Genomic DNA, 24165 nt, shown 5'->3' on the forward strand with positions numbered 1-24165 from the left:
GTGTGTGTATGGCATGAGAGAAACTGTTCAGGAAGGTGACTGGTGTGTGTGTCAAAGACTGTTTGGGAGATGATTGGTGTGTGAGAGACAGAAACTGGTCATGGGGGCATGACTGGTATGGTGTGTGTGTGAGAGACATGGGACTAAGGAAGAGGACCACGAGTATAGAGCTTAGCCTCTACTGCTGCTTCTGCTGTGTGCTACGGCCTGCATGGAAGAGGAGTAGGAGAGCTACTGGAGGGGGTAAGTAAAGGTGGCTTTTTAAGTTTATTTTTCTTGATTGACTGCCATTTTAATTATTTAATATTATGTGATGTGTCTGCTTTTTTTAAAAATATTTTATTGGTGTTTGGAGAATTTTTAATAGTTTTTATGAGTTTTTAATTGTTGGATGTTATTCTGTTCATAGCTGTTTTGAAACATTTATTCTGCTTATTAGTATAGTTTTACAATTATTTCTGTGTGGGGATCTATAGCTGCTTGCTAGTTCTGTTTTCCTAATAAGAGGTGTATTGGTTTTTAGGGCCTGATTTAATATTTGTAGTGTTGCCTTTTCATAGATAGGTTTGCTCCTGTTTGAGTGTATTCCATAATACAGGTGTAACTGTGTGCGGATTAGTTTATGTGCATTACTACAGATCCTGGGAGTATGTTGTTAGGTCGGTTCTGTGTCTGTTACTGAGATGAGATATTTTACTAGCATGTAAGCGTTTTATCAGTCTTATTTGTTGTGTTTTCTCAAGAGGACATGCATTGGTGGTAAACTGCTGTCTTTTCATAAGTAGGGCTATTGAGCCTGGAAGTAGAAGGAGTATGAGTTGCTGTTACTGCAATGACACCAGAACCAGAATATCTTTTTTGTAGGGTGAGTTGTATGGGGAATGTCATAATTCTGCTTTACATCCATTATTGTGGGTCAGGGGGGTTCCCGTGGATGCAAACTGTACTTTTACATCTAGCCCCGTGACGATCATGGGTCAGTGTGTCATGCATGTGAGAACCATCTGTCAGGTGTGTCCCGACAGAAAAAAGGTTGAGAACCACTGATCTACAGGACTCCTCAAACAGAAGAATTGGACAGAGATCTGAATGAAGACATCCAAAAGGTGGGAAAGAAGGGAAAAGTGCTGCTCATTGGAAATTTTATTCTGCTGGATGTGGATTGGAGTATCTCTTCTATGGAATTTTTTTTTTTATACAACTTAGAGTATAACCTATATCCATCAAATGTTCAATTCAGCTGCAGTCTCATGTTTGGTTTTCTCTGCTTCTATTTAATGTTTATTTTATGTCAGTTATGTATGTTTCTTTTACTTGTAAACCACATTGAACAACCCATAGAGAAAGCAGTATAAAAATGCTTTAAAATAAATAAATAAAGAAGTAGAGAGAGAGTGGATGTCCCTTCAAGGGGTTCTGCTCAAAACAAATGGTAATGGAACCCATGAGGCAGGGAGTGATACTTGACCTGGTGCTCACAGTTGGGGAGTCCACCTGAGCACCAGTGATCATCAAATGGTATGGTTTAATATCGCAAACAGGATACAGAGAAGTCACATGAAGGGCCAAGTTTTGAATTTCACTAATATGGACTTTGTCAAAATGGGGATGTACCTGGAAGAAGGACTGGGAGAAAATGAGAGAGGTGGAACAACAGGTAGCCAAGTTAAAAGGAGCTATTTGCAAAGGCAACAAATCTATATGTTAGAAAAGGAAAAGGAAACCAATCTGGTTTGCAAAGGAGGTGGCTGATAAAATAAAAGCAAAAACAACAGCATTCAAGAAATATAAAGGATTCCAAAAAGAGGAACACAGGGAAGAATACCTGGTAAAACTGAGAGAGACAAAAAATGAAATCAGGAAAGCAAAAGGCCAAGTGGAAGAAAGGATTTCTAAAGCGGTAAGGCGAGTTGACAAATCATTTTTTAGGTATATCGGAGAAAGAAGGAAGGCCCGAAGTTGTATAGTGAAACTGAAAGGTGATGAGGAGCAATGTGTGGCTGGAGACAAAGAAATGGCAAAAATATTAAACAAATACTTCAGTTTGGTGTTCACTAAAAGAAGACCCTGGATAAGGACCATTGCTGGTCGAAAAGACCATAGATGGGGATGGGGTACATGAATCTCTGTTTACCGAAGAGAATGTATGGGATAAGCTAAGTAAACTGAAAGTGGACAAGACTATGGGCCAGATGAGGTATATCCCAGGATAGTGAGGGAGCTCAGAGATATGCTGACAGTTCCGCTAAAACTTGTTCAATAGATGCCTGGAAATGGGAGTAGCGCTGCGAGATTGGAGAAGTGCGGTTGTGGTCCCTCTTTATAAGGGTGGTAGCAGAGAGGAGGCTGGAAACTATAAGCTGGTTAGCCTCACCTCTATAGTGGGAAAATTAATGGAGATTCTGCTGAAGACAAGGATAGTGAACTATCTACAATCTGGTGGGTTGCTAAATTCGAAGCAGCATGGATTCACCAGGGGAAGGTCCTGTCAGACCAATCTTATCGATTTTTTGATTGAGTGACTAGAAAATTGGATCAAGGAAGAGCACTTGATGCAATCTACTTGGATTTCAGCAAAGTTTTTGATATGGTCCCGAATAGGACACTTGTGAATAAAATGAGAAACTTAAGAGTGAGAGCCAAGGTGGTGGCTTGGATTACAAACTGGTTGACAGATGGGACAGAGTGTGTAATGGTAAATGGAACCTATTCTGAAGAGAAAACTATGTTAAGCAAAGTGCCACAGGGATTGGTTTTGGGATCAGTTTGGTTCAATATCTTTGGGCCTTATTTTCCAATATCGCATTGGTAATGCATTAGGGGGCGTTACCAATGCAAATGAGGCTTCTTTCGTGCAGTGGGGAAACATTGTGTGCGGCGATGTTTTCGCCATTCGCGAAAACATTAGCGCCGCACGCGATGTTTTCCCACTGCACGATGATTCTTTCAGTCTTTTATCGCGGTGCACGATTGGAGAGAGAGAGAGAGAGAGAGAGAGAGAGAGAGAGAGAGAGAGAGAGAGAGAGCGAGCCTTACTATAGTGCCTATGCCCTACATAGGTATTTTAACCCCTATGGGAGGGCCACCTACTAACTCGGGGTGGGGATTAGGTATGAGCGTCGGGGGTTGGGGGCCACTTTCGCATTCCACATGAGACCTACGGACAGAACAGTGGTCTCTAGTGCAGATTTGCTGGCTGTCGGAGTGAGGACGCTCACTCCAAGAAGTGGTTTGGGCAACGTTCTCTCTACCTAGCTTGATGGACACTCTACCTGGGCAAGAACATGCTAGGTGGAGAGAATGTTGGCCAAATCTCCGCTTGGAGTGAGCGTCCTCACTCCGACGGCCAGCAAATCTGCACTAGAGACCACTGTTCAGTCCGTAGGTCTCATGTGGAATGCGAAAGTGGCCCCCAACCCCCGACGCTCATACCTAATCCCCACCCCGAGTTAGTAGGTGGCCCTCCCATAGGGGTTAAAATACCTATGTAGGGCATAGGCACTATAGTAAGGCTCTCTCTCTCTCTCTCTCTCTCTCTCTCTCTCTCTCTCTCTCTCTCTCTCTCTCTCTCTCTCTCTCTCTCTCTCTCTCTCTCTCTCTCTCTCTCTCTCTCTCTCTCTCTCTCTCTCTCTCTCTCTCTCTCTCTCTCTCTCTCTCTCTCTCTCTCTCTCTCTCTCGTGGATGGCGGTTATCCTTTTCAGGCCTGTAACGCAGTCCATAACGCGAGGTTGGAGTTGTAGTTATTAGCCGCGATAGCAGCCGCGCTACCACTGCGGCTGTTTCGCCGCACACGATACACAGGTTCCCGCTTTACATATGCTCCGCCCCTGAATACCAAATGACTAATTTGCATTCGCAAATCGCGTTAACAGCTGTTAACGCGATTTGCGAATTTATCGCACGCGGTAAAGTGCTTGGAAAATGAGGCCCTTTGTGCGTGTCATTGTGGAAGGAATATAAGGTAAAGCTTGTCTATTTGTGGATGAAACTAAGATCTGCAACAGCGTGGGCAAGCCTGAAGAAGCAGAGAGAATGAAAAGTGATTTAAGAAAGCTCGAAGAGTAGTCAAAGATTTGGCAGTTGGGATTCAGTGCCAAGAAGAGCATAGTCGTGCATCTGGGGTATGGTAATCTGAAAGAGCAGTATATGATGGAGAGTGAAATACTGATGTGCACGGACTAAGAGATAGACCTTGGTGTAATAGTATCTAGCAATCTGAAGATGGCGAAGCAATGTGATAAAGCGATAGCTAAAGCCAGAAGAATGCTGGGCTGCATAGAAAGAGGAACAGTGGCGTGTGGTCAGGGCCTTCAAGGGATTCAGTGAATCCCCAGCCCATAGGCGTCGCTACAGGGTGGCAGGTGCCACCCCGATTTAATACATCGGATTGGACAGGGATCTTATTATAAACTACTGAAGGAACAATCTTTACTGGTATTTTCAAAAAATCTACAAATAGAAATACTTATTTGCACTATTCAAGCTCTCATCCATTGCCTTTAAAGAATAGTCTCCCAGTATCACAATTTTTTAGGTACAGGAGGAACTACACAGTCAAAAACAGCTACAGAGAAAAATCACAAGAATTAATGGAACAATTTAAAGCTCGAGGATATCCGAGCAAGAGTATCAAAGCTGGATACAAGAGAGCTTTATATAATGATAGAGGAGATCTTTTACAATCAAGCAACAGAAACAAAATTAAAGCACCAGAAAATAGTTTGATAACTTGATTACACGATATTCTCCATTGAGCCGGCAAATCAATAGAAGTATACGTTCCCATTGGTCCATCATACAAGCTATAGATGGTTTTCAAAATATGGACTGTAGAATGGCGTATTCACGTACTCCTAAATTTTAGAGAAATTTTATGTCCAGCACTGTTACCAGTAGAAGATAAACAACAGACCACAATAGACGAAACGGGACTTTCTGGTCATTATAAATTTATTTATTTATTTATTCTTTTTCTATACTTACATTCATGACCCGTCAAATCATATCGGTTTACATCAAACACAGGAGAAGTACATTGAACAGGGGATGAAAACTTGGTTGGTAATGGGGTATTAACTTTTTCAAAAAAGTTACCAACCAATGGAGCAGACACTGCTCCATTTGTCCACAAAATATGCAACTTAAAGAATTTAAAAACATCATCACTGGGTATAAATATACATTAAGGAATTTTACCACAAGTGCATCTACTTATGTAGTTTTTCTTATCATCTGTCCTTGCTCCCGTTATTATGTAGGTTAGACCACTAGAACATTTAGATAGAGAATCTGTGAGCATAGAAGTTGTATTAATAACAGAAAAGAAAACTCACCGTTGGTTAATCACTGCATAGAATTTAACCATCATTTTGAACAATTAAAATGGTTTGTGATTGATACAGTTCACCCTCATATAAGAGGAGGAGACAGGGCCAGCATTTTATACAAAAGAGAACAAAAATGGATATTTAAAATGCATAGTGAGGAACCTTGTGGTTTAAATAGCCGGATAGATTGGTCCAGTTTAAATTAAACCGGGTCCATAATCCAAGAGTATTTTTGAACTTGCTTCATTTTCCTCATTGCAGCTGGAGTGGAAGATGGAGTTTATGCATGCCCATCCAGGGACCTGGACAAGAAACCCTGGACAAGATTTATTTCTTCCTGTAGAAAGGACTGGTGCTTCCATTAGGAAACCTAGGTAGTTACCTAGAGCACAATTTTGGGGGTGGCAAAATCCTGCCTGCACCAGGCCAGAAAGGTGCTGTGCCAGAGGCAATACCATCAAAAAAGCAAGTGCTGTGCTGGAGCCACTGTTGCCACTTGGAGCAAGCACTGTGCTGTTGCTGCCAACGATCTGTAAATTTGGGGAAAGAGCTGCATGATCACATTTGCCTAGGGCACCAAATACTGGCCCGGCCTGTAGACATCGGAACTGAAAGACAAGAGGAAAAAAAAAAAAAGCATTCTCAACTGAGGGTTTTATTCTGATCTATAATGCTTATGGAAGCCAATGTTGGTCACGTCTGAGAAATGAAGCTGTAAGTCATATAAAACGCAATGCCTTACTGCTGGGTTTAAATGTCAATAAAATGTTCTTATATTGAAGCCAGGTGGAATGTGCCGTGCCCAGCGTCCTGTTTACACTAAAGTAAGCGCGAGATAAGACCCTCTTGGGAGGTCCTAGAACAGAAACTTCATGACCCTTCCGGGCCCTGTAGATAGCAGAGCGGTCCACAAGATGGCGCTGCCTTCTGCCGAACGCTCTGCACTGAGCCAGCCAAGCAGGTAAAAGCCGAGCTCTACGGCTTGAAAGTGCAAAAGGTCGGACGCTGACACTGACGGAACCGGGCTTGCAGTAGGAGGGTCATAACAGTATCGTGGCTAAGAGAAGTTTGAAAAAGACGGAGCCTGGTATTTGAATATTTCTACGTCATTACGTACACGTGTAGTGACGGATGCCTCTTTTACCTTTGGGATACACCTTAGGTCTGGAGAAAACAGAGTGACATTTTTTATTGAATGAATGGGAAATTTATTGACTGATGTTGTGCATGGGCTATCGAGGGTCTCTCACAATTGGACCCTTCAGATGTTTGTCATGTACAATAATATCTGTAAATAGCTTTTATGTTGCTTTAATAATAAGTATCACGACCTGCAAAGAACCAAAATGTGTCTTTCTGTTGTTTTCACATTGTTTTTGAGATACATGGAATTAAGAGCAAGGGGTCCTCCTCATGCAGGGCCGGCGTGACCCACTGAGCAAGCCGTGCACTTGCATTGGGGGGGGGGGGGGGGGGCTGCGACCTAGGGGCCACAGTCAGCCCCAAGATTGATTTATTTATTTAAGGCTTTTATATACCGACTTTCTTGATACAAATCAAATCAACTCGGTTTACATCGAACTAACCGTAACCAATTAACAAGAGGCAGAATTTGATGAAGCATAAAGTTACATTATAACAAGGGCGCAAAAACTGGGGATAGGAAAATAAAGGGGGGAGAACAGAGATAGTATACTATATACAGGTAGGGGTGTGGGAGGGAGGCAGAGGAGCCAATCTCATTATAACGTATTTGTGTCGTAGCGCTTGTTTAATTACAGTGGAGAAGGGAACAATTCTGAGTCAAGCTATTGGATTAGGAACAGGGAAAGGCTCGACCAAAAAGCCATGTCTTGAGTTTCTTTTTAAATGTTAGGAGACAGGTTTCCTGCCTGAGGTCCGGGGGCATGGCGTTCCAGATGGAGGGACCTATCGTTGAGAATGCCCGGTCTCTGATGTTTGAGTGGTGCACCGCTTTGACTGGAGGAACGTGTAAGGATCCTTTGTAGGCTTCCCTTAAGGGTCTGGCTGCACCACCAGACCCCCACTAGGAGGCCAAGAATAGGAAGAGGCCGCTGCCACACACCAGTTCCCAACCTGCTGCGCGGTTGAGCAGAAATTGTGGGATCACCCCGTGCTCCCAACCTGCCACGTGGCTGAGAGCAAGGCTGCAAAGTGATTCCTAAGCTTCTCCGTGGCAAAAGTGAAGAAGAGGAGGACCCATGGTTGCCAGGAGAGCTCTTGGTGTGTGTGTGTGTGTGTGAGAGAGAGGGAAAAGATATGTGTGTGTATGAGCAGGAGGGAACCTGTGTGTGAGTCTGAGTATGTGTCTGAGTATTTGTGTGTGAAAGGGGGCACGTGTGGGTGTGTGAGCATGTGTGTGTGTGACAGGGAGACTATGTGTGTCTGAGCATGTGTGTGAGAGAGAGAGAGGGGAGGTGTGTCTGAGCATGTATGTATGAGAGATCGTGTGTTTGTGTCAGCATGCATGTGGTGAGAAGCTGTATGTGTGTGTCTGAGCATGTGTATGTGAGAGAGGGAGCATATGTATGAGTAGGTATGAGAGAGATCTTGTGAGCGTGAAAGGGAGCGTGTGCATGACACGTGTGTGTGTGTGTGTGTGTGTGTGTATGTATAGATATATATCTATGAGAGAGGGAAGAGAAAGCTTGTACATCCCTCTCCCACTAATCTATGACAATCCCAGGGTGACTGGAAATAAAAAATTCCCAGGTATGGAGAGCATGAATCCTTGTCCTTATTAATTATTAGTTTAAATTTTTGGATATTATTTCATGTGTCTGATGTTTTTAAATATTTTATTGGTATTTGGGCAATTTAAAACGTTTTATGAGTTTTAAATTATTGGATCTTCCATTCATCAGCCTTTTTGAAAAAAATTTTTTATTAGTATGTTTATACTATTATGATTTATGTATTTCTTATATTTCTTGATTTTATTGTTTAATGCTGAGGAATGGTGATGATTCTGTGTTTCCATTGTTGCACTGCATACAAAGTCTGACTTGTGGTTTCCAATTCGTTTTTTGCCTGCATGTTTCTATTTATACGTTATGGTTTCTTTTTTCTGTATTTGGTGAGGGTCTGCGTGTGTTCTGCATGTGTGACCAAGGCGAGGTATTCTGCTAGCATTTAGGAATCTATAGCGGCCTGGTTTGTTCTGTTTTCCTAATAAGAGGTGTATTGGTGTTTTAGGGCCTAGTATAATATTTGCAGTGATGCCTTCTCATTAATGGGGTTCTTACTTTTTAAGTGCTGGCAGTTAGTGCTGTTTTGGAACATAAGAAATTGCCATGCTGGGCCAGACCAAGGGTCCATCAAGCCCAACATCCTGTTTCCAACAGAGGCCAAACCAAGCCACAAGAACCTGGCTTATTATATTTTAATTATAATTTACTCATAGCTTTCTGAGAGTCAAGCCCACACCCAACACGTGTTACAGTAGTCCTAATGCCATATGGGTTCTAAGTGTCTTTTTTTGTACAGTTTTCTGGTTGGCACCATAGCAGTGCATGTAAATATAATATACATGTTGATATTTTTTATCTCATAAGTCTGTACTTTGAATATTCTTTTTCATGTAAAATCTGTGATTATGAATGCATATTTTTAACTGTGTGTGTGGAGAGGGTGGGGGTGGGATGCAAGGGCATAAGGCTTGCCTAGGGCACCTCATACTCTTGCACTGGCCATGGTTTCCGGGGGAGGGGGTAAAGACTCAGCTGTGGGGGTGTGACAGTTTTTAAAGTTTAGGTTCCTGGAAGGAGCTGGGCTGTTTTTGGTGGGCCCAAGACAGAGACTGAATGAAAATGCAGTGGCGGGGAAGGGCAGCACAATAATTGTTCGCACAGGGCAGCAAAAAGGCTAGCACCGGTCCTGTCCTCATGCATGGGAGTACCTGCAGCTCCAGAACCTGATGCATTTTTTTTATTCTCCACGTCAGCCACGAGAAAGGGTGGACATATCTTGATGTCTGGCACAATTTGAATTCCCCGAGACTGTTAAAGGTAGTTCAGTCTGCATATCTCTGCTGCAGTACCCAGGTGGCATTGCTTCTCTTGCGTACCTGGGGAAGAAAGAGAGCCCCTGCTGGGGGAGGGGTGGGCAGGCAGGCAGGCAGCCTTGTGAAGGGGGAATCTTTGCTTTCTTAGCCCACTGTCCCGTTCTCGCGGAACGCTGCTTCCGTAGTTTTTCTGAATGGCAGGGGATGAGATCTTCTCTACACTCTTCCTTTCATTTTTTCTGGGAGGCGGAGCTCCTTCACATCACCCCCAGGGCTAAGGGAGCCTGGCCCCATGGCACCCCCCCCCCCCCCCATATCAACCCCTGTGATTCCTTGGGTAATCGTATCAGTTCAAAAGCTTTGAATAACAAATGCCATTAATTACAGGCCAATGCATTGTGAGAACCTTTGCCTCTTTTTTTTCTTTTTGTAGCTTCCGTTTTTTGTTTTCTCTCTTTGGTACAACAGTAATAAAACGTAGATTGAAGCAGCAGGTTGGCACGTCCTGCTGAGCGCATCCAGCTGTTGCCTGAGTTTGCATCTCTTTTTGCTGCTGTGCCACAGCTGTAAGCAAAAATCAGCCATTCCCATTACTCCGAGCCTATTCCAGCGTCTCCAACACTGAAATGCCCAAAAGCATTCTGGCTTGCAGTAGCCGGCGGAGGAATACTGCCAGTGAACCTTAAGCACGCCAGCTGAAGCTAGAGATGGGATATGTTGTTAACACAAGAAGTATGTGCAGAAAAATATAAGATTATTCATAATTTTTTTTCCTTATTTCCAGTTTCTTGATTGGAACTTGTTAGCCAGGTGCGGGTTTTGGCATTTTGATTCTTTGCGTATTAAGGAAGTCCAGGTGACATGCTTTCTGCAGAGCCGTTTTTCATGAAGATACTGGGATCCTCCAGAAGAAAAGGTGCAATTAATGTGATTAAGACAAGCAACTGGCCTTTCTCAGTATTTATTTTCATGCAAGTACAATATGTGAGCCTAACGTTGGACTTGAAAAGGACACCACATTGATCGTATTCATTTTCAGATCTTTAGGGGTGTCCCTGGAGCTGCACTTCGTCTTCCCGAACTGATGTGAGAAGCTTTTTACAAGTAGCATGCAGAGGGCAGATGTTTTGATGTCTCAGTTGGTGCTAGATATATTTAGAATTCAGCCTGTGCATGTTTTTAGGTACCTGAGACTCAGCGATGTGCTGGTGGGAGAGAGCTCTGATCCTGAGCCAAGGCATTCATGACCTACAAAGGAGAATCCTATGCCTACAGTCACAGGGAACACTACACCAGTCTCCATGCACTAATTATCACATTCTACTAGATGAGCAAGCTTCAAAGAAGGGCAAGTTAAAAGAGAAATGGGACTCAGACATAAAATAAGACAGATCACAGGTAAAATGTGGACTAATTTTGGTAAAAACCATATCTAGCAAGAAGAGTCTTATATAACATGTTGCCTACAATTAACTTACAGTGTGCCCATGGTTTCTTCGTGTTGCAGACATGTGGGAAATAAAGCCTTAAGAGAGCAAGTCATATCTGAAATGTGCTAGCACTGAACTCTGGCAAGTCATGAACCAGGAGACTGGCCGGCCGCTGGAGAGCGTGGATGAAAGGAAGCTGATACAAATGAGGAGACCTTATACAAGGTCTGCTGACAGAACCACTAATCCCACCCCTGAGGAACTGGTTTGGTCCCCAGGACTAGAAAGGGGGTTGCCAGAAACGGGGATGTCATTCCCAGCAACTTGAGGGCTATTGCCAGTTTGTGACCGTGAGTACCTGCTTTCTGAATGTGAATTGTTTGAGACTAGAACTGAAAATGCCTAGAGCTGCTATTGGACTGGTATGTGTTATAGCTCATGCTTGAGGAGAGCTCGCATCTAATCTGAAGCCCTGTGGTGCACAGAACATGCAGTCATGTGTAATCCTTGCATTTAAATAAAGTTAAGCTTGGAACCTGAAAGGAACCATGTTCCAGTGTCATCAAACTCAAAACCAGCTTACTGGTAAATACTCGTGCATTATGTCTGCTTAACTGTATATGGAAAAGACAGTGATCAGTTCCATATTATTATCAAAGCAGCATAGATGTTAGGGATGTGTACCTGAAACATTTTCGGTTCAGTTTGTTTCGGGGGGCGGGGGGGGGGGGAATTTTTCAGTTCATTTAATATTTTTTTTTTGTTTGGTTCATTTCCTGAACCAAAAGAAAAACACATTAAGGAACAACCCCGCCCCCCCCCCCCAAAACAAAACAAAAAACGGAGCCTCTCCCACCCTGTAAAACCAAGTCTATGGCCCAGGCATACCCAGCTGGGCCGTCTCAGTCCCCTTTGACCTCTTTTCTGAACCATGTGGAAATCAAGACCGGGGCCCAGGCCTGAGTCAGGCCCAGTCAGAACCTCCCCTGGCCCCTCCGACCTCCACTTCCACCCTTTCAAACATTTCCAGGGCCGGTGTCCTCCCCAGCCCTATCCGTACAGCTGTACGCCGTAATGGCACCAGCTGCACCTCAGATAGTGGGCCAAAGTTATGCGGGCACCATTAATAAATGTTTGGAAGGCAAAGCAGAAGTGAGTGGGTTTCGCTTCTTCCTTTTGGACTTATGGCTGTTTGGATGGGGTAAGGGAGGCAGGGAAGTCCTGGGCCTCACAAATGAGAAGGCAGGAGTGTGGATTAGAGGGGCCTGCGGAAGCCCAGGCTGGGTTAGGGCCCTGGACGTGATTTTACAGGGGGGTTGGAGGGCCTGGGGGAAGCCCCTTTTAAAATTTATGTGAAAACAAAAATTCCTGAAACATTTCAGGTATTTTTGTGAGGCTATTTTCAATTCATTCATTTCATTTTGTACATTAAGGGGCAGATTTTAAAACCTGCACGTGGGCGCAGATTTGTTCGCTCAACCCAGCGCGAACAAATCTACGCGCGATTTTATAACATGCACGCGCTGTTGCGCGCATGTTATAAAATCCAGGGTAGGCGCGCGCAAAGGGGTGCACAATTGTGCAACTTGCGCATGCCGAGCTGCACAGGCTGCCTCCATTCCCCCCGAGGCCGCTCCGATTTCGGAGCGGCCTCGGGGGGAACTTTTCAACCGCTCCCCTCCACCTTCCCCTCCCTTTCCCTATCTAACCCACCCCCCAGCCCTAACTAAATCCCCCTGCCTACCTTTGTTTCAAAAGTTACGCCTGCCGGCGGGCTGCCAACCACAAACTTCCAGCACTGCCGCAGTGCCGGAGGACTCGGGAACGCTCCTGGCCCCGCTCCCGGATCACTGTCACGCCCCCGACCCGCCCCTTTCTGAAAGCCCCGAGACATATGCACATCCCGGGGCTTGCATGCACCGCCGAGCCCATGCAAGATAGGCTCGGCGCGCACAGGGGCAGCTTGGTGCAGCTTTTCGGGGGTTATGCGCGTAATCCTTTGAAACTCTACCCCTAATTGTAAACAGATGTGCATCCCTAATAGGTGTGTGAGATGGGTGTCAGCCAACTCCTTAAGCCACAAGAAATGGATCCAAGGACATAGTAGACAAGGACCAATTTTATGCACCTGGTCTACCCAGTTGGATAGATGAGTATTGAATTCCCACATTTAAAGCAACACCAACTCTCCCCCATGCCTTTTACCCAAACTCTCAGTTCTGTTCCTACCGCTGCATATTTAAAGCTTTGGCCTTCTCCATCTCCACTGGTAGGGCTATTCCAAGCACTGGTATTATCCGCTTTGGTTCTCATAAGTCCCATACTTAATCCAACTCCCACATCTTACCACCAAGTTTTGTAATAATCCAAACAGCCATCCACACTAATGAGTCTGTTGTCCAAAACATTCAGCCACCTTATGCTCATTGCTATTAGGATTAAGAACATAAGAACATGCCATACTGGGTCAGACCAAGGGTCCATCAAGCCCAGCATCCTGTTTCCAATGGTGGCCAATCCAGGCCATAAGAATCTGGCAAGTATCCTTTTTGGAAGCCTATTGCAGTCATACCGCTACTATTTAGGCTTGATTTCATGGTCGCTCTATCTAGGCTTCCTCATCGTTCTTGGTAGACTGATACAGTTGTACTGCCATTGGCTTGTACTTCCCTCTTTGGCCCTATCACAGTTATGAGTCCTTAGACTATGGCATGGTTGACATAGCCTAGTAGGCAAACCCACTAGGCCCATGCTGACAGTTGGCAGACACACTCCTTCTGGGACTGAATCTGGAGCTTCACCTGTACCAGCTCCATTGCCCATGGGTTGAGCCTTTGGTTTCCAGGGGCTGGCAGGGCTTAGGCTGGTGTCCTTTAAGAAGCGGTCGGAGAGAGTCCTAATATGGGCAGTAGTCAGGGCAGGCCAAGGATCAGGGCAAGCAAAGAACAGACGATATCTGAGACCAAGCCAAGGGTCAGGGCAGAGATCAGAACCGGAGAATCAAACCAAGACAGACAAGATGTACAGAGACAAAACCCAGGAATAAGACAGGGCTAGACAGACAAGACAAGACACTGAGGACCAGGACAAAGCGGGTGGAAGGGGCAAGACAATGAGGGCAGAGAAAGGGTATGAGCTAAGTAAGGCAAGGCAGCAAGAACATGAGGCAAGCACCAGGACAGCAAGACAAGTCACAGGAAATAGCAATAAGAACTGTAATACAGGAGGACCTGTTGCTGAGGCATCAGCAGAGTGGACAGCTAGGGCCTTTATGCTGGAGTGCTGATGACATCATCAGAAAGGGCCACGGCTCTCTTCCTGCTGCGAAGCCTTTATTTATTTATTTTATTTATTTATTTAAACATTTTTATATACCGGCATTAGTTGTGGACATCATGTCGGTTTACAATAAACAGGTTAAGCTTGGAAATTACATTTTAACAGGGATGTCAAACTGGGAGAGGGGGTAATGAAAGGTAGCTGAGAAAAGACAGGATAACAAAACGTGGTTCCTCAAGATGAGGAGAGGGAGAATAACAAAACATAGTTCCTCAATATGAGGAAAGGAGTAGAGGTAAAGTGGTCTACTTTGGCACGGAATGATAGCTTTTTATTCTGGGTAAGCTTGGTTGAACAACCATGTTTTCAATTTCTTTTTGAAGTTGTTCATACATGGTTCGAGGCGTATGTCAGGCGGTAATGTGTTCCAATGAGTAGGACCTGCAATCGAGAGAGCACGGTCGCGTGTGGAGGAGCGATGGGCTGTTTTCAGGGAGGGCACGAGTAGGGTGCCTGAATTGGCTGTTCTGGTGGGTCGACTGGAATTGTGAGTTGTAAATGGGAAGTCTAACCAGTTGGAGTTGTGAGTGTGAATTGCTTTGTGAATTATGGTGAGGGTTTTGTAGATAATGCGTGATGCTATGGGGAGCCAGTGTAAGTCTCTGAGGATGGGGGTGATGTGATCATATTTGTGGGAGTTTGCAATGAGTCTCGCTGCCGCATGTTGTAACATTTGTAGAGGTTTAATGGTGGAGTAGGGGAGCCCTATGAGTAAAGCATTGCAGTAATCTAATTTGGATGTGATGGTGGCCTGGTTAACTGTACGGAAATCTTGGGTGTGCAAGAGAGGTCTAAGTTTTTTGAGCACATTAAGTTTGAAAAAGCAGGCTCTGAGAATGGAGTTTACGTAGTTCTTCATACTTAATTGATGGTCAAGGATAACTCCAAGGTCTCTCACAAAGGGTTGTGTTGAGGGGAGGTTGAGTTTGGTTGTATTAGACAGAGGGGGGGGAGGAGGGTGAGTGGGGGGAGATGAGTAGAAGCTCAGTTTTTTTCATATTGAGGGCAAGATGGAGGTTAGAGAGAAGGGAGTTAATGGCTGTGAGGCATTTTTCCCAATGTTCTAGGGCGTCAGAGATAGAGTTCTGTATGGGGATGATGATCTGAACGTCATCAGCGTAAAGGTAGAACTTAAGTTTGAGGTCAGAGAGGAGGTGGCATAGGGGGGTGATGTAAATGTTGAAGAGGGAGGAGTACGTGTCCGCCTGCACCTATGAGTGCACTTGGGAGTGGTGGCCGTGCCATGAAGAAAGAAGGCATGGCGCTGGGCTGGTGGCGTGTCCTGTAAGTGTGGCCGGTTGCGGGGCCGTCCCCCAGCTGGCCAAACATTACAGGCCTTCTAATGTTACCTGTGACTGAGCAAATGAACATTGAAACCCCCTCTCTCATGTCTTCTAGCTGTTACTCCACCTGTCCTTTCCACTACACTCTGTGCTAATCCCAAGTATATTTAAATTGTCATGGTTTTGGTTGCTATTCCAGGCATCTCCCTCCCTCTTACCAAAGAAATATTTTCACATGTTTTTTTCTGAGTCTTTCTTCCTGCACCTTCATATTATGACCCCTTGCCCTTGAATTTTCTTTTCGATGGAAAATTTCCCCTTCCTGTACTTTACCGAAGCCTGTTTGAGTGGTTCTATCATATTCCCCTATCCCTTCTTTTCTCCAGCGAGTGGCTAGCAACATTTTGAGTGCTGTAAGCCACTCTTTGTAGAGCTAGACTTACCCATTTGACAGGAAGCAGCAGCAGCAGCAGATTCTTCCGTGGGGATCTGGATTGTGATAGAGAACTCAGATGTCCGGGCTTTGGTTAATTAATAGCCTCTAAGTAAAGACATTTCAACCTTTGTATGCTGATAACTTTGAACTGCAGGCATACTATAACGTTTTCCATCTTTCATTGCTGGAGACATTTCAGCCACTTGAGCTTTGCACCCAGTATTTATTACAGGGCTTGGTGCACCTCCTAAGATCTCTCTTAAGATCCAGGTTCAGATCTGATATACTTGTATGTCCAGGGTAATCTTCAACCTGGTTAAAAATCTGCATTTACGTAGATAGGTCCACATTTATACTGATATTGACAGATCTCAAGTCATTAGAAAAATTACTGCAATACACGGATGCTCATTTGGTAAAGATATATTTATTGTTCAAGACTTGGGGGCCTGTACACTAAAATGTGTGCTAAAAAGTTTAGCATGCACATTTCAGAAAATATAAAATGCTTATTAAAACACTTAACAGGCTATGCACTAAAGTTTAACATGTACATATTGAAAAAGTACCATAAAAATGTGAGCATGCTATTAGCGTGCATCCTAACCACTAAATCTGTAGCTTTTGTGAGCTCACAGGGCCTGTGCGCTAAATAGTGTGAACCTAGGCCATTCTGTTTTCCTCATGGCTCAGCCCCTTTGCTGCAGACCTGATCCTTGAGGATGCTTCTCAGTGTTAATGGCAAAAAGCAGGAGAGCATCTGGAGAGCAGCTGAAAGGAAAGAAGAGGCTTTAAAGGAAAGAAAAACCAACCCCCAAAGTACCAATGGTTATGAGGTTCTGTCAAGGAGGAGCAGAGCTGGCATCAGAAGGTGCCTTGGCCAGCCCTGACACTTGATTCCAGGGAGGAAATCTGCCAGTCCTGAGTCAGAAGGACCTCAGCTCCTGGCCATCCCCTTTCGTCAGGCACTCTGTAATGCTGGGCAGTGATGGACATTGTCAGCCTCAGAACGCCTGCTGCTTCCTTTGGTCAGAGAAACCACAGCAATGGCCATCGCCATACACCAGCAAAGGAAATTCGGGGGGGACTGACAACGCCACTATGTGCCCCATCCCTGAAGCCACTCGCCTTGCCATGCAGAAGCAGTTGTTTCAAAGAGCCATGGACCAGAGGTGGAAATACTGGAGAGAGCCTTCCAGCCCAGGGTGAGAAGAGACTGCCTCGTGAGCATTACTCCTTGTTCCACCTTGCTGGCTTCAGTGAGGATTTGCTCTTCCCCCTGCTGCTGCCGCCTTGTTCTACTGGGACACCTGCCTTGCAGACTGTGGGAAGCAGCTAAGACCGTGCAAGTCAAGGAACACACACATGGTGCCCAGCCATGGCAATAGCAGAGAACTTGTGAGATGGCCCTTTATTTCCCTTCATGGCAGCATGCAGCATTGTGCCTTACACATTTAAATGTGCACAAGAATGGGAGAAAAAGTGTTGTTCTCTGTGAACCTTTTCTTTGGTAAATTATTTACATTGGGTAAATAAATGCAGAATTATTTTTGAAGTCCTCAAGTGTGTGTTGGAAGCTCTCCTCTGGCTTTCTCTCTCTCCACATCTCCCATACATCCTTCCTGTTGCAGCAGCTATAGCTCCTCTATCTGTAACCCCCCACTGCCTGCTATTAGCTGAGTCCTTTCAGTAGCATCTAAGCTAAAAAGTTAACACCAGGCAGGTGTTAAAAATTAGGCATTAGCAAGCATGCACTAACTAGCATGTGGAGGAGACTATGCACACTATGTAACATGAATGCGGTAAGGCCCTCACTTCTTTTACTTGTGCGTGCATGCTAACTTCTTTTCTGACCAGTTTTGCATGCACCCTAGGGCCTTACAGTGCATAACCTGCCACTTTACGTGCACACTAAATGGCCTTAGCTAATTTTGTGGCGTACACCAACATAGAAATGTTGGTGTACGCCAAATGCGGAGGCATTTGAGGAGACCATGCGGCTCCTCAAATGCCTCCGCTGGCAGAGGGAAGCAGGGGTTGGCTCCAGCATTCCCACAAATTGGAGAATAAATGTCTAATCTTTATTCCAGTAAGCATATCCCCGGTATGTTTTTCCTGAGCCTTCCAACATTGATTAAACAGATTATTAGCCAAAAAAAAAACCCAAAACCCCAGAAACCTTTCCTCTAATGGAATGAAACTTCTAAAAGCATGATTTTTTTTCATGGAAACGTTTAACTGCATATGTACTGCTTTTTCCATGGCCAATTTACCAAAAATGATTAAGCAATCGCTTAAACAAGCAGCAGCTATCTAATTAACTAAACTTGGTTAAGACTATTTTCTCAAATAACGTATAAAGCAGTCAAATGTCCAGGAATCTTGTTCTGAAAACCCACTTCTGTGGAGTCTTGGACTTGTTCCTACATTTTCCACTCTGTTATCATGTATTTGATATACACACCCTAGGTCTCTGGAAACATCGTAGGTTATTCCAAGATTCAGACGCCAGCAGATCCCCTTAGCTCCACTTTGCTGTCTTGCTAGCCTCTGAACGAAGTTTGCAGAAAATTCCTGTTACAATTTGTATGTACAAAAAAAATTGTTCAGTTGGACTCGGCCGTTTTTTTTGTTTTTTTTTCTCACGTATAGTTATTATTCTCTGTAAGCAGTTAACCTCACTCCTCCTGGGTAGCCACAATGCTAGTGAACCACCTGGCACTCCCTAACTGGATACAGGAGCAGAAAGAGAGGGATGGGAGCGGGCTAGGACTTCAGAGGAATATCAAAATAGAAATTAACTGAGAGAAAGATTAAATAGAGTCAATAGGAATGGGTGGAGAACAGGGGGGGGGGGGGGGGGCAATAATTGTGCCAGAGCAGAAGTTAAGAGGATTAAGGAGGGGGAAACCATTAATCAGAGCTCAGGAAAAGCTAGAGGGATGAAAGCTGAAAGTGGAATAGAAGGCCAGAACACACAAACGTTAATTGGAAAACACACATACAAGGGCCACTGGGATCAGGAGGTGGTCCTCCATATAACAATATGATTGAAAAGCGAGGAATTAATAAAACAAATTGAACGAGGGAGTTGGAGGCTGGCAGCAGAGGAGACTCCAGTGCTGGATTCTGTTCTGCAGCTGAGAGTAGGCAGGAATGTCACGTAGTGTCTGGGGCAGGCATGACAAAAAACCCCCAAAACCTGTGCCTGCAATCAAATCGTTGTGCCATTGAGGAAAATCGTCACTGGAGTAGATTTGCCCCCCCATCTGAGTCAGAAAGCTTGAATAGAATTAGTAACTGCTCGTTGTTCCTAGTGGTTAGGATGCACTACTGTGATTTATTGTTAATATCTCCTTATGATGTGTGCTGCACTGTCAGAATCTTTAACGAGAAGTCTTGTAAGCAAAATACAAAATAAAATTCAATTAAAAAAAAAAGACGCAAAGTTCCCCTCCATTGCCAAATTTTCTCCAGAGTTGCCCCTGCTTGTTTCCCATTCAAGATACCCGGAAAATGTCCTTGAGAAATCTGGAACGATGTTTTCACCAGGTCCCGGAATCTCTTCAGAAAGTGAGGGAGGGGGGAGCTGAAGTCACTGTAATTAGAACCAGGCAATTATCTTCATCAACGTGCCGAATAACTACACCTTTTATGGTGTAGTTATTCGGCGCGAAAGCCCCGGCTTCAACCCCGCCCCCTGTTACCTCCTTAGTTTCCTGTATTCTCCCTTTCCCCCACAAGCGCACTTGTCTGTTCCTCCATTCCCCCTTTTGAATTCATCCAGTTTCATTCAAATTTGTGCCACAGACAGTAGAATACCCAGTCACACTCCCTACCTTTTCTTGAGTCTTTGATGTACCTGACACTTTATGGACTGTGTGGAGACGGATCGCTGAAGCCAAGGGTTCAATAGCCAAAACAAAAAGTAATAGCGACAGGGGTGCAACCCTGCCTGGTACCTCGCACAGTAGAGAAAAAGGGAGGAAGGGATCCATTAATCAAAAGCCGAGCTCTCGGGTTAGCATACATAGCTTGAATCCAACTAATAAACCATTCAGGCAAACCCACATGTCACAGGACCGCAAATACAAATGGCCAAGAAATCCAGTCGAAGGCCTTTTCCGCATCCAAAGACAAAATGACCCCCGAAAAAGCCTCGACACTCAGCCAGATGGAGCATATTGAAAAATCATCTGGTGTTAAAAGTGGAAACTCGCCCTTTTACAAAACCAGTCTGATCTCTATGTACTAGGGAGGAAAGAACCGACTCAAGACAAAAATGTAAAACCTTAACCAATATTTTTAAATCAGAGTTAAGAATGGAAATAGGCCTATAAGACCCACACTTCGAAGGGTCACGCCCAGACTTAAAAATAAGAGAGATTGTAACATCAGCTAAAGTCCTCAGGCCAACATCAGGATTCCCAGCAAGGCTGAACACAGGTACTAAAAAGGGAGCAACCACCAGCAGATATTTTTTTAAAAAGTCAATGAAATAACCGTGAGGACCTGGGCATTTCCCCCCTGGCAACAACTTGATCGCATTCTGTACCTTAAGGGAGGTGATAGGAGCCGCCAGTGTCTCCCTGTGAACAGCAGATAGTTGAGGAAGCCCTAAAGGCTCCAAGAACTGGGTAATATCTGCAGGAGTTGAATCAGAATATAGTTTAGAAAAATACTGCAAGAAGGCCTGCTCTGTACCCTTGGAACTAGTCAAATCCTCGCCCCGATCCCCTTTAATCCTCAAAATTGCAGATTTCCTAGCCCTGTTTCAGACCGCCTGCACCAAGAAGGCACAAGCTTTGTTCCCGTGTTGATAGAATTTAAGTTTCACCAGTTTGAGGGCCGGTTCCACCGTACCCAGTTCAAGAGTGCACAGTTCTGGCCGACAGGCCTCCAGCTGCTTATAAATGCAGGCCAAACAATCTCATTTATGCTGATCTTCCAGCTGCTTAATCTGGGCTGTCAGATTGTGAACCTTAGCCAAGTGCTCTTTTTTTGAGAAAACTCACAAAACTAATCAATTTACCCTGAAACCAAGCCTTGAAAGTTTCCCAGTGGAAAACTGGGAAATAATCCTCAACCGCATTATGAGTGTTAAACTCAGAAACAGCGTCATTCAGCGATACTGGAAATTAGCGATGCCCTAGCAAAGCCATATTCAGTCTCCAAAGAGATACTCTTGGTGTTCCTGCCCCAAGAACCAAAGTAATCTCCACAGGCGAGTGATCAGACAGCATGCTACCCAAAATATCACTACTTTTAACTTTAGGGACAAAAGCAGGGAAGCTTAAGAAGTAATCCAAATGACTGTACTTATTAGGGCAGATTTTTAGAGGAGCGTGCGCAAGGTACATTTGTGCGAGCTACCCGGCACGCACAAATGTACACCCGATTTTTATAATATGCGCGCGCTGCCGTGCGCATGTTATAAAATCCGGGGTCGGCGTGCACAAGTGGGTGCATACTTGTGCACCTTGCGAGTGTCAAGCCCTAGTGGAGGCCCGATGGCTTTCCCCTTTCCCTCCGTAGCCGCTCCGAAATCGGAGCGGCCTCGGAGGGAACTTTCACTCCCCCCCACCTTCCCCTCCCTTCCCCTATTTAACCCACCTCCCAGCCGTACCCAAATCCCCCCTACCTTTGTTATCTAAATTACGCCAGCCGGCGCGAACAAATCTACGCCCTATTTTATAACATGCGCGCTGTCGCGTGCATGTTATGAAATCCAGGGTCGGCGCCGCAAGGGGGTGCACAATTGTGCAACTTGTGCGCGCCAAGCCGCGCAGCCTTTCTCCGTTCCCTCCGAGGCCGCTCCGAAATCGGAGCGGCCTCGCAGGGAACTTTCCTTCCGCCTCCCCCCACCTTCCCCTCCCTTCCCCTACCTAACCCGCCCCCAACCCTACCTAGAACCCCCCCCCTTACCTTTGTCAGGTAAGTTGTGCCTGTTTCCCGGCAGGCGTAGCTTACACGTGCCATCCGACAGCCGGAACGCGATCCCGGGCACAGCGGCAAATGGCTGCTGTGCCTGGAGGCTCTGGTCACGCTCCTGCCCCGCCCCAGGACCACCCATTCCCCGCCCCTTTTTGCAAGCCCCGGGACATACACGTGTCCTGGGACTTGCATGCGCCGCCGAGCCTATGCAAGGGCAGATTTTCTCGAGTTACGCGTGTAGCCTTTGAAAATCTGCCCCTTAATTTCTTTAGTCTTTTCTCATGAAGAAATCGTTCCATCCCCTTTATCATCTTGGTCGCCCTTCTCTATACCTTTTCTAATTCTGCTATATTTTTTTGAGATGTGGTGACCAGAACTGCACATGATATTCAAGATGAGATTTATTTATTTATTTATTTATTTATTTATTTATTTTGTTTTATATACCGACAGCCGTTTGCACATCGTGCCAGTTTACAGATAACTTATAACCAAGGATATATAGGCATAGCCTTTACAAGTAACAGTTGTAACATAAACTCATTGCACCATGGAGTGACACAGAGGCATTAGGATATTCTCTTTTGTATTTTGTCATCTATAACCAGGGCATTGATATTTTTTCCTTTGTTTTTATTGTGTATGTCTTTTTATTATGGCGCAGATCCTAAAAGAAGCGCGCGCAGCTACGCACACAGTGGGTCACATAAATTTTGCATAGTGTGCGCACACTATACAAAATCCGCGTATGTGTGGACCCTGATTTGTGTGTGTTGCTGAAGTTGCGCGCGCATGTTGTGCACGCGGTTTATGTGCGCAAGTAAACCTGTGCACACCGGTTAGTCTGTGCGCCTCCTGCAATCGTGCGCGCGTGCCCATGCACATGCGAACGCGAGGGCGCGACTTCCCGTGTCGTCCACACCCCAAAATGGCAGGACGTGGGAGGCAGCCAAATTTCACCACCAGGGACATCGAACTGCTGGCGTCCCTGGTGGTGGAGAGGGAAAGGTCCCTCTTCCCTGTGAGAGGCCAGCGGACGGACTTTCCTCGCCTGAGGGTCTTGGAGGCGGTTGCAAGCCCGCTATAATGAGCGAGCATCGCACCCCCCGTGGAGTAAGTAGACATAGCTACAGCAGATGGGGTTGATGTGGGAGTGTCTGGTTCCTCCTCTGAGGTTAGGCCTCAGAGGAGGAACCAGACAGAGTATTGTAGTGTTATAGTGTACAGTAATGTTTAAAGATAATTGGCAAAGCTGATAACTACATGAATTTTTATTTCATATTATATTTTATTGGTTGTTTTATATACTGTGGTTCGGAATGGCCATCACAAAGGTTTACAGAGCATTGCATCAATCAGAATACATTTATAAATTAAGTAAATAATAAAGAAGTAAAACAATAAAGTAATGAGAATTGCACTGTAAAATGAAAAATACAGTATAAAGTTAAAATATTAAGTACACATTCTGGCAATCCTTCATATAATAATATGAACCAGACTGAACATGTAATTCTCAAATAAGCATGGAGAATGAATATGTTTTACAATATAGTCTGTAGAACTGTTCCTTCAGAAGTATACAAAGTGTTTTAGCTTATTATCATGGTTCTTCAAGAGTCATGAATGTTATAACATTCACATCAAGTATGCACTTCCTATTATTACTATCAGAGTACACTAATGGTTCTCTCTTCCTTTTCTCCTAATAGATCGAGGACTAGAAGAGGAAGGCCCGGTGGCTGCGCCTCAAGAGGAGGAGGAGGTTGCTGGAGCGGCTGCGGGCAGAGCAGGCTGGGCCTGGTGGTAAGTGATCCTTCCAAGCTACTAGAATGTTCTATCCCCTTTCTGAATCTGAATGTCCTGTTTATTCTGACCTCTCCTTTTGTTTGACAGATGCTGAAGAGGCCAGGCCAGGGCCAGCTCCACGGGAAGGAGCAGCAGCTGCTCCGGGGGGGACCCGATTCTCTCCCCCCCCCCCCCCCCCCCCCCCCCCCCGCGAGGAGACGTCACCGGCGGCACCTACCTCCTTGGGCGGATGCACACCCCGGGCCTCCCCCCTAGCTCCCCCCATAGGGCATCCTCCCCGTTTTGCCCGGGGAGTTAGGGACACGGGGACACCCAGGGGCCATCCTTTGCTGGCCCAGGGAGGCATTCACGGCCCTCTCGTGCCTCACCAGCTCCCCTCACGGCAGCAGCACAGAGGCTCATCTTCCGGAGCATGTTCTCCCAAAGATGAGCCTCTCATGCAAAGGCAGTTCATGGCTTACGTGAGGGGGGTCCGTGAGGGACGCGAATGCCTTCCAAGAGAGGATGATCCGGAACACAGATCAGATCCTCAGGGCTCTACAGCTGCTTGGCACAGCTGTAAGTGCCCTGGGAATCTGATCCG

General features: G+C 45.3%; 1 long non-coding RNA gene across 1 annotated transcript; it reads left to right on the forward strand.

The window, feature by feature from the left end:
* Positions 1 to 6341: 6341 nt before the first annotated feature.
* On the forward strand, positions 6342 to 23771 carry LOC115089572. Its single transcript, XR_003856173.1, has 4 exons — positions 6342 to 6414; positions 10859 to 11131; positions 23486 to 23579; positions 23670 to 23771. It is a non-coding gene; the product is annotated as an uncharacterized LOC115089572 (long non-coding RNA).
* The last annotated feature ends 394 nt before the right edge of the window (positions 23772 to 24165 follow it).

The sequence above is a fragment of the Rhinatrema bivittatum genome, chromosome 4 (genome assembly GCF_901001135.1).
Source record: "Rhinatrema bivittatum chromosome 4, aRhiBiv1.1, whole genome shotgun sequence".
Classification (NCBI taxonomy): Eukaryota; Metazoa; Chordata; class Amphibia; order Gymnophiona; family Rhinatrematidae; genus Rhinatrema; species Rhinatrema bivittatum.